Source organism: Musa acuminata, chromosome BXJ2-9 (assembly GCF_036884655.1).
Source record: "Musa acuminata AAA Group cultivar baxijiao chromosome BXJ2-9, Cavendish_Baxijiao_AAA, whole genome shotgun sequence".
Lineage (NCBI taxonomy): Eukaryota > Viridiplantae > Streptophyta > Magnoliopsida > Zingiberales > Musaceae > Musa > Musa acuminata.
This window is the reverse complement of record NC_088346.1, coordinates 39,689,855-39,700,000: the sequence shown is the minus strand read 5'-3', so window position 1 is coordinate 39,700,000 and position 10,146 is coordinate 39,689,855.

Below are 10,146 nucleotides of genomic sequence, written 5' to 3'. Positions count from 1 at the left end.
ATCATCCTCATATAAGATCAATATAATAAACTTGCTCCCACTAACCTTCAGATATATATACTTATTAATAATATTTTTCTTAAATCCAAAAAAAGTAATGGTATAGTTAAACATTATATATTATGGTCGTAAATGAATTTTCTAAGTTTGCAAGCTAAACTTTTCTTTTCCTTATGAATCCTTCGAATTTTTCTTTGTAGATTTTCTCATTTAGATCCTCATTCATAAATATTATTTTTACATCCATATAATATAACTCAAGATCATAATGAGCTATTAAAGTCATGATGATCCTCAACGAATCTTTTATAGAAACTAAAAAAAATGTCTTGTTATAGTGGATACTTTCTTTTTGAGAAAAAAATTTATTCTTGAGTTATGTTTTATCTTAAGGACCCATTTACAACTAACTCTTTTATAGTTATTGAGTAATTCAACGAGTTCCCAAGTACTATTATGGTTCATCAAATTTAATTCTTCTTTTATCATATCATACCATTTTTTAGAATTATAAATTTTCATGGCATGTGAAAATGATAAGGATATCTTTTGATTCTCATGTCATAATCTAATTTTTGTAGATATACCATATAATCATCAGAAATAATATGTTTTCTTTTTTTTTGAGATCTTCTCAAAACTATTAGTTTTGATTATTTTACAAGATCATTAGTGACAACATCAATATTTTATTAATATAATTTTATTATTCACCTTCATTAATTTTTTTAGTGATTTGAGGAATAGTAATCTCCCAAATAAGAAATGATAAAGGAGTATCAACCATTTCTCCTCTATATCAAAATTGATCATTCAAGATTTTTTACTTCTATTGATTTTGCTATTTTTAAGAATCTCATATTATTATATTCTACTATCCTCATACTATGATTCGGATAATAAAATATGTATTTTTTAAATTTTTAAATAATTAATAAAATATCCAGAAATAATTCTTGGATTTTTTTTTTATTTGACGTGAAGACTCTTATCTTTCTAAGATAATCCCAAATATATAGATGTCTTAAATTAGATTTTCTACCGGTCCATAACTCAGATAGAGTTAATGGAACTAACTTACTAAGAACTCTATTCATATATACATAATTGCCCTAAGAGCTTCGCACCACATTAACTCATGTCTATAAGGGAATGATTTCGCCTTTTAATAACACCATTCTATTGTGGCACACTTGGTATTGTTGAATCCCAGATTTTGATGATGAAATCAATTGATAAAGTTATGATCTAATGTGCATTTGAGTGGCGTAGGACTAACCTTAATAAAGGAAAGACAGTTCAATTAAAAGCAAAAAGAATCAAATGTTGGATCAGAGTAGAACATGTTAGAGGATTGGACGTCGGGTCGGAGGAATGGTCGACATGCCGGAAGGACTTCATGCCATGAGTTCGGGCATCAGGCCAAGGATCGGACTTTGGGCTTATTGTGAGGCCCTTTCAGTGTCCCAAAGGTTGGGTCAAGTGGTGGCATCGCCAAACTGGCGGTGGAATCGCCTATGAGCTGAAAAAGTCAAAAACCCAATCTTCGAGACTATCATGCGGTGGTACTACCAGACTGAGCGATAGTATCGCCCAGTGTCATTGTGATAAGACCTTAAAGTCTTATCGTAGGCTCTGATACCAAATGATAAGACCCTAAAGTCTTATCGTAGGCTTTGATACCAAATGGTAAGACCCTAAAGTCTTATCGTCGAAGAAAGAGAGAAATGAGGATGATAAAGGGAGAAATGAGGATGATAATGATCACTTCGAGGGGATCAGCCTCCTTGATCGCTTCGAGGGGATCGGCCCTCCTTGATCGCTTCGAGGGGATCGACCCTCCTTGATCGCTTCGAGGGGATCGGCCTCATAGGGTTTGTCAAAAAACAGAATAGTATTTTTCATAGCTTATTGAAAAGAAGTAGTTACATCCTTATTTATAGAGTTCCACCCAGAGTCCATCAAAACTTGAACTCTAATAATAAATAAATATTAAATAAACCTATACTTGATTCTAATTGAACCAAACCGACTCAATAAACAATTGGACTAAACAGACTCAACAAACATTATTCAAAAGTTTAGAAAAAGGGTCCTAACAGTTCCTCCCTCTTTAAATCAGCCTTGTCCTCAAGGCTGAGCAGCATCAATCTCAGGGAGCTTCTCTTCGGCACTTTAGTCATAGACTATCTGCAACGAATCACAACCCGTTGATCAAGTAAGTATGGTCTCCACTTTTTGAGAGTGTAAGCAATAGGTTAATTTTTCAGTGTAGTAATCGTTGCATGAAACTTCTGGCCCTGTATAATCAATTTTATCTTTGAACCTTTGCTATCACAAGTGAAAATCCATCCATCAATGATCTTTACTTTGAATTTGTCACAATCTTCAATGTGATGGGCCAATCGGTCAACAGTCTCACTGTCCATAGAATTGTTAGTGCTACCAGTATCAATCAAAACTATAATAGGCTGATGTTCCAGAGTTTCGCCAACTTCCATAGTTTGCGGGTTAGAGTAGTCGGCTAATGCATGCATTGTATGTATGGTAGGTCCAACATCTTCATTAGAATTTATACCTTCATGATCGGAGTCCACATTCTTAGCTTTCGGTTCCTCTCCAATTGGTTCAATCATCAGAAGTTGCCCTTGTTTACATTGATGCTCCATACTCCATTTTTCATCATAATACAAACTCTTTGCTAACCTTTCATTGAGTTCTTCTTGGGTTAGTCTTCGGGTGTCAAGGCTTTGGTTGGGAATAGATGAGGCCAGTGGCTTACTAATCATCTGGTTGTTGTCACTTCTGTTTCCATGATTTTCGCTATTGATTTTTTTCTCATGTAGATGTGCGAATGAGATCGCAGTTATCATAGTGCGGGGTTGACGAGCCTTAACTTCACACCGAATCTCTGGAATAAGACCTTCAATAAATGTATCCAGAAGTTATCGTTCCGACCAATCTCTAGCTTGATTTGATAATCTTTCAAACCTACTCTGATATTCCAACACTGTAAAAGTCTGACAAATTTTTGAGAGTAGATTGTGTCACAATCTTGGGGCCCTTTTCTAGTATTTCCAGATCTATGCAATGTAGAACTTAAGCTCCCACCTTGTTGAAATTTACTAAGGCTCCCCAGTAAGTCCTTTTTGAAATCATTAAGTACTTCTTGTAACCGGTTCTCAATTCTGATTTCCAATGCTTCCATTTGTGCTTTCACCGAGTTATTAGTGGCCATTGCGTAAGACTGTAAATTTGTAATCTCAACTCCTGTTTTTGGTGTCGGTTAAGGGCATCAACACTGTCGATGCGAAGTTGCCAAGGAGGTGGACGCCAAGGACAGTGCTGCGGTCGCTGCGTTGGAGGAAGAGTAGTTGCCTTGTTTTTATCGTTGCGTGAGGTGAGAGCGTCGGGGTTGGAAGGCGATTGCGTTGATGTGGCTGTAGCTGCTACGACCCAAGGGGCGATCGCCAAGCAACGGGTTGAGGTTGCGGTGATAGCAACTTGTGGTTGTGGCAGAATATGCTAAGCAAGGGGGAGGCGGCGTTGATGCGGCCGAGGTTGAGAAGAGGAATCAATGTTGCCTGCGCTGCTGGGGTTGAGGCAAGGCAGCGTACTTGCTGCTGTTGCTGCATTCGCTGTTAGAGGGCGACTGCTGCAGAACGAGGGGTTGGTCGTTGGCCGGGAGCGACGACGGTGGTTACAATCGACGGCTACGGCAGCAGAGGGTGCCACTGTTTTTTGTTGCTGCGTGGTGGTTCTGTTTTTGTCGCACCACCGAAGGAGTTGGCCGGAAGGATCACGAGCGGTTGAGGAGAAGGCTGCGGTGGCTGGCAGCACCGGTGGTCACTGGCCGGAGCGCAGCGTTGGCAGTGGAGAAAAAGGCAGCGAGCGTCGTCTCTGGCCGGGAAGTTGCGATGCTGGAGATGGGAAACAGGGTGCTCTGTTTCTATAGCACCACAGCCGGAGCCGCTGGCGATGCTGGCAACGGCGGCGCGGCGGTGATCGTGCTGCCGAGAAGCAGCGGCAGCGGTGGAGAAGGAGGAGTCAGCGGTGTCACGGTTGGGAACAAGGGCAACCGGTGAGTTGCCCTGTTTCTGGCACTACGGATGCAGAGCAAGGAGGATCGGCTGCTGGGAGGCGTGCGGCAGTCGTCGCACGGTGGCCCGCAGCAGTGATGGGTCGGCTGGTCGGCGACGGCGCTGGAGGGGAAGAGGAGTGCTGGAGGCAGCGCGGCTGGTCGAGGCGCGGCTGATATCGACGAGGGGCTGCGGCAACAGAGGAACTCTGTTTCTGCAACCGTTGCAACGAGGGGCTGCGGCAACAGGCGGCTGCGGCTGCGACCCAAGGGGGGGGCACGGCTAGGGTTGCGGTGGAGAGGCAGCGGTGGTGGCGCGGCTGGTAGCAGCGTCACCAACGATCGCCGAGGAGAAGAGTCGAGCGGCTGCGCTGCGACGGAAGGGGAGGCGGGCGGCGGCAGTAGGGCTGGGATGGACGCTGGCAGCGTCGTCTCCTGGCCGGGGAACAGCGGCGGTGGTGGTCGCCGGCCGGGAAGCGGGGCGATGGTGGGCGCTGGCCGGAGAGCAGCAGCGGCGGGTGGGCTGGCCGGAAGCAGGGGACGCAGGGGTGGCTACGGCTTCTTCTTCCTCTCGTGTTCTTCTTTTCTTTTTCCTTTGTTTTTGTTTTTTTTTTTTTTTTTTGAGCGAGATGAGGCATCGAGAAGGTTGAGCGGTGGTCGAAGGTCGCTGGCCGGGGAAACAACGATAACGGTGAAGAAAGAGTTGCCTTGTAGTGGTGGTGGGGAAGAAGGGAAGCAAGGTTGCAGCGGGTTGCGCCAAGAATCGTTGCTCTGATACCAAATGATAAGACCCTAAAGTCTTATCGTAGGCTCTGATACCAAATGATAAGACCCTAAAGTCTTATCGTAGGTTTTGATACCAAATGGTAAGACCCTAAAGTCTTATCGTCGAAGAAAGAGAGAAATGAGGATGATAAAGGGAGAAATGAGGATGATAATAATCACTTCGAGGGGATCAGCCTCCTTGATCGCTTCGAGGGGATCGGCCCTCCTTGATCGCTTCGAGGGGATCGACCCTCCTTGATCACTTCGAGGGGATCGGCCTCATAGGGTTTGTCAAAAAACATAATAGTATTTTTCATAGCTTATTGAAAAGAAGTAGTTATATCCTTATTTATAGAGTTCCACCCAGAGTCCATCGAACTCTAATAATAAATAAATATTAAATAAACCTCTACTTGATTCTAACTGAACCAAACCGACTCAATAAACAATTGGACTAAACAGACTCAACAAACATTATTCAAAAGCTTAGAAAAAGGGTCCTAACAAGGCCGATCGCTTCGAAGCGATCAAGGAGGCCGATCCCCTCGAAGCGATCATTATCATCCCCATTTCTCCCCTTTCTTCCACGATAAGACTTTAGGGTCTTATCATTTGGTATCAGAGCCTACGATAAGACTTTAGGGTCTTATCACATTGTGTCAGGTGGTGGTACCACCAGATTGGGTAGTGGTACTGCCCAATGTCAAACTAACAAGCGGTGGTACTGGTAGTACCCTGAAAACATAGGAATTTAAATTTTGACTCTAATTTTTGAAGTTATTTATGGTCTATAAATACCTCAAAAATTCCTACATAGGAAAATTGCTAGTCATAAGTACCCAACAAGCCAATCACGTGAGTGATAGCACTTGTGACTTGACACAGAATTTTTTTGCTTATTATATTTTGGTATTTATCACTTTATATTAACTATTGCATGTATGCATGTATATATTATGATTTCCTTGGATTTGTGCAATGAGAATCGGATCGTGATGAGATCATGATAATGAAATCGATTCACCTTTAAACACAGATAATAAATAATCCCGGTCATATGTTACTCGAGAGGGACATCGTGATAACTGGACAGACTGGTGTGCTGTATATCCATCCATATGATGGATGCAGCTGGTCTCAAAGTTGCTCGTGTTGGGACACTAGGGATACAGTACAGATGCTCATTGGAAAATGAGTTCACTGATTGATCTACTTTCGGAATGCTGGATGGTTGATGATGCCTTATTGTTAGACAATAATTCCATAGTCCTAGTGGTGTATCTGGTCCTTAGACTTGAGATACCAAGGATATCCTATATGAGTACTCCACTCTTTGACACCAGACTTATAGGTTTGGCTGTCCTAAATCTAGTACAGCTGGTCATTGGGAGTGGTAGTCGACCTTACGAGGGTTATTAAGTGTCGATAGAGGATCATCCACTCTTGACGTCATGAGAGGAATATCCTATGTATTATTGCTCAGACAAATCCCTGGCCAGGATCATTCGGGTTGAGAGAAAAAGAGTTCTCCGGGAGAATCCGATTAGAGCGAGACTTGAGTAGAGACCGTATGGGTCTGATAACACTATGCTCGATATACGGTCTCTAGGATATTAGATGGATGAGGGACTATAGGTATACGGTAACTGAGGACAGACAAGTCCAATGGATTGGATTCCCCTGTATTGTTTGGGGACTACGGCGTAGTGGCATAGTGCGTCCATAGTCGATGAGTCGAGTGAATTATTACAAAGATAATAATTTACTAAGTTAGAAGGAGTTCTAATAGGTATGACTCATGGCCAGCTCAATATTGGGCTTAGAGGGTCACACATATATGGTAGACATTACGATGAGTAAAGGTTCGGATATGAGATATCCGTCGGAGCCCCTGTCTTATTGGATATCCAATAAGCCCATGATTTATTAGATCCCATGGAGAGATCCAATAAGAGCCCATGAGAGATTATTGGATAGAGATCCACTAATCTAAAAGGCTTGGGTAATTAAATGTAAATCCAATACCTACTAGGGGACGATCCATTAGGTTTTGACAAGGGGTCTCTATAAATAGGAGGGATTCAGAGCCTCATAGACTAGAGCCTTTGCTTGCCTCTCCTATTCTCTTCTCCCTCTCCACCTCAGAGCAGGCCTGGAGTTTTGAGGAGCATCGTCGCAACCCTTCTGTGTAGATCACCACTAGAGAGGATGATGCTTGACCTCCTTCACCCTCTCTTAAAGATCTGCAAGGAAATAAGGATATATGATCTCCCTAGGTAACACAATCTACTTTATACGCAGTTTTAAGTTTCACAAATTTTGTGCACCAATCTTTGTACGACGACGAACATCTCTTTGGGAATAGGAGATTTTGTTTTCTTGTTCTTCCGCTACGCATGTGATGTCGCCCCCAAGATTTCCCAACAAAAATAAGAAAAAATAGTAGAAATGGGGCAAAAATCCTTATGAAAAAAATTATATAATTTCTCTTTAGTTAGTGAGTCACTTCCTCTTAGAGTTAGAAGTTTTGTAAAGGGGGAGTAAGGTCTAAAAGAGAAGTGTACATGTTCTCTCCTGAGCTTATCAAAAGGAGAAAGAGTTGTAAGAGGATAGTTGATCTTCGCCTATTGAAAGAAGATCATTAGTGAACGCTGGTAGCCTCAATAGAAGAGGAATCGAGAGTGAACTGTCACGAAAAAAAATATAAATAGGGTGTTCGACATAATGCTTATGTATATCCTTGTCTTTTGGTTTGTTCATGCTTTGCACAATATATAAAGGGTTGACAGTAAGCTTAGCAGCCCCATTTTCTCTCGGTGTGTAGTGGACTATTTGGACCCTTTGTTGTGCGATCGTTCAAAGCTTGTAAAGTCTATTTATAATTTGTATTGGATATAAGTGCTTACTGAAATAATTGCTTGTGGGTCTTGAGTGAGATTTTTTTCTAACCCGTTTTCTCTTTTGTAGGTCCTAAGGGACCATAGGAGGTTTCATGGAGGTTGACCTTTGCGGACAAACACATAAGAGTGCCACACGACTTAGGCAAAACTAGCTAAGTCCATAACATATGGTATCAGAGAGGGACAAGAACTTATAGAAACACTTGGCATGTAGACATTGGGAACCTAGCAGGGCTGCGTTGAGGTCAGCCAGCACACGCGACCATTGGGGGAAAACGAGCATGGAGATATAAGGAAAATGAGTCGCTCAGATGAGTGTGCATCTAAGATTGGCATTCAGAAGAATGACCAACTCTTCACGTAAGAGGCACCACATGGACAAGCAAGCTGGGAAGAATGCGTAGCGCACAAAGGTTAGAATGGCTTAGTTTGAGCTACGACTCAACATTGGCAACTATACTTGATAGTACTCAAGGCAAGCGAGACGCTTGGTAAAAAATGAGACCATGTAAGGTGGAATGAGTTGTTTAGTGACCGAAAGAGTTATGCAAAGCTCACAGAGGTGAGGGGAATTACTAACTCGACAAATTCGGTACTCAGACAAAAGATTGTATGCGAACGATGGAGTGTTTGTGGCCATCCCAAGGTGATCGAAACTCGGCGCCATAGAGCATTGAAACTTTCTCTTTAGCATGAGAAGGATACATCTGTAAGAGACTAAAGTGTGCAGCGAGTTCGGCATATTGCTAGGCCTTAAGAGGTGCAGCGGGACTATATTGACGTGGAGTCATACTTTAACAAGTGCATTTGCGAGAAGCAGAACAATGTACAGTTTGTTCGGCAAGTCGGAGTAGTCTAAGGGGATAGTGGTCTCCGAAACTTTCAAAGAGAAGGAAACGAAGAGAGAAGTTGCTCCAACGGGATAGATATCCATGAAGGATAAGTCCCGATTCTCTAGAGAGAAAACCCTATGCAATGGACTACACATATTAAGGAGGAGCACCTAAAAAAAAAAAAAAACTTCACAAAGCTCAACAGACCGAGCGAGCGGTGAGAAGTCGTCACATGATCTCACTTGAGATAATGCATTGGGGGGTGCATTGTGAGATCAAGTGGGGGAGAGACCCAAGGCAACACAAATGAAAGTACACTTATAGTCGATATGGAGATCAAACTTAATGGAGGGCTGGTCCATGGAATAGTGGGTGTGAGGATCATCATCCACTCAATGTGAATCAAGGAGCGAAGGGTGTAACTTGGTAAAATACTCAAGCCGCATAAAGGGAGCCGACATAGAAGATGAAATATGGAGCGAAGGCACAAAGCTTTCCTTGGACAGAGGCCAAGGACATGAACTCTTGCAGAGGCAAGAGTGGGATTATGTTGTTCCATGAGTCCCTCATTATGATGGAGCGGGCTCATCTTGCATTGTGCCAAAGATGAAGGGAGCTTCGAGGCATATGCACATTATCTCGGAGAAGTATTTGATGGAGAAACTAAGCTGACTCAACTTACGAAAGCGAAGTTAGGTTCAGAAGGCCTTGGCACGGAGCAAGAGGACGCGGATGTGGGTACTCTTGAATAATATGCAACAATACTGACATTCAAGTTGCCATGAAGGGAGTAGTGCGCAATGGAGATTATACTAGTAGGGGCAGAGGCCCAGGATCCAAACAATGATGCATCAATTTCAACGAAGTCAGTGGACTTCAAGAGCTACTAGGCGACAGACTATCCTAGAGTGATGCTTCATCTAAGTGTGACCCAAGAGCGGGTGGATGAAAGTCGATTGTCAAAGTAGTGAATATAATTGAAAAGTGGAAGAGGCCTTATGATGTATTGGTAGAGGCCACACTATCACGACCTTAGCTGGTTTTGCCTAAGGCGTGCGACACCCTCACGCGTCCGTCCGCAAAGGTCAGCCTCCCCGAAGCCTCCCATTGTCCCTTAGGACCAACAAAAGAGAGAACGGGTTAAAAAGAACGCCTCAATCGGGATCCACAAGCAAACATGTCCGAAAAACACTTCATAGATAATGCAAATTACAAACAGACTTTACAAGCTCTGAATAGTTGCACAACAAAGGGTAAAATGGTCCATTACAGACCGAAAAGCTCTCGCTCGTGTCCACTTGACACAACCTTTATTTACAAGCCTAAAAAGGCCACCAACCCAACTAACATGGGACTATTTAGCCTTCGGCCGCCCCTCTATCTGCTGTACAAGGCATGAACATGCCAAAAGACAACGGACAGACATAAGCATTACATCCAACATCTTGTTTAGAAGTTTGTCTGTTACATTCTCCCCCACTTATCCCTTCGACGTCCTCGTCGAAGCCTTTGTGAACACTGCAACTCTTCGCCTTTGCTGAGTCTTCAATCTTCTGCTCCAGCTGCAATG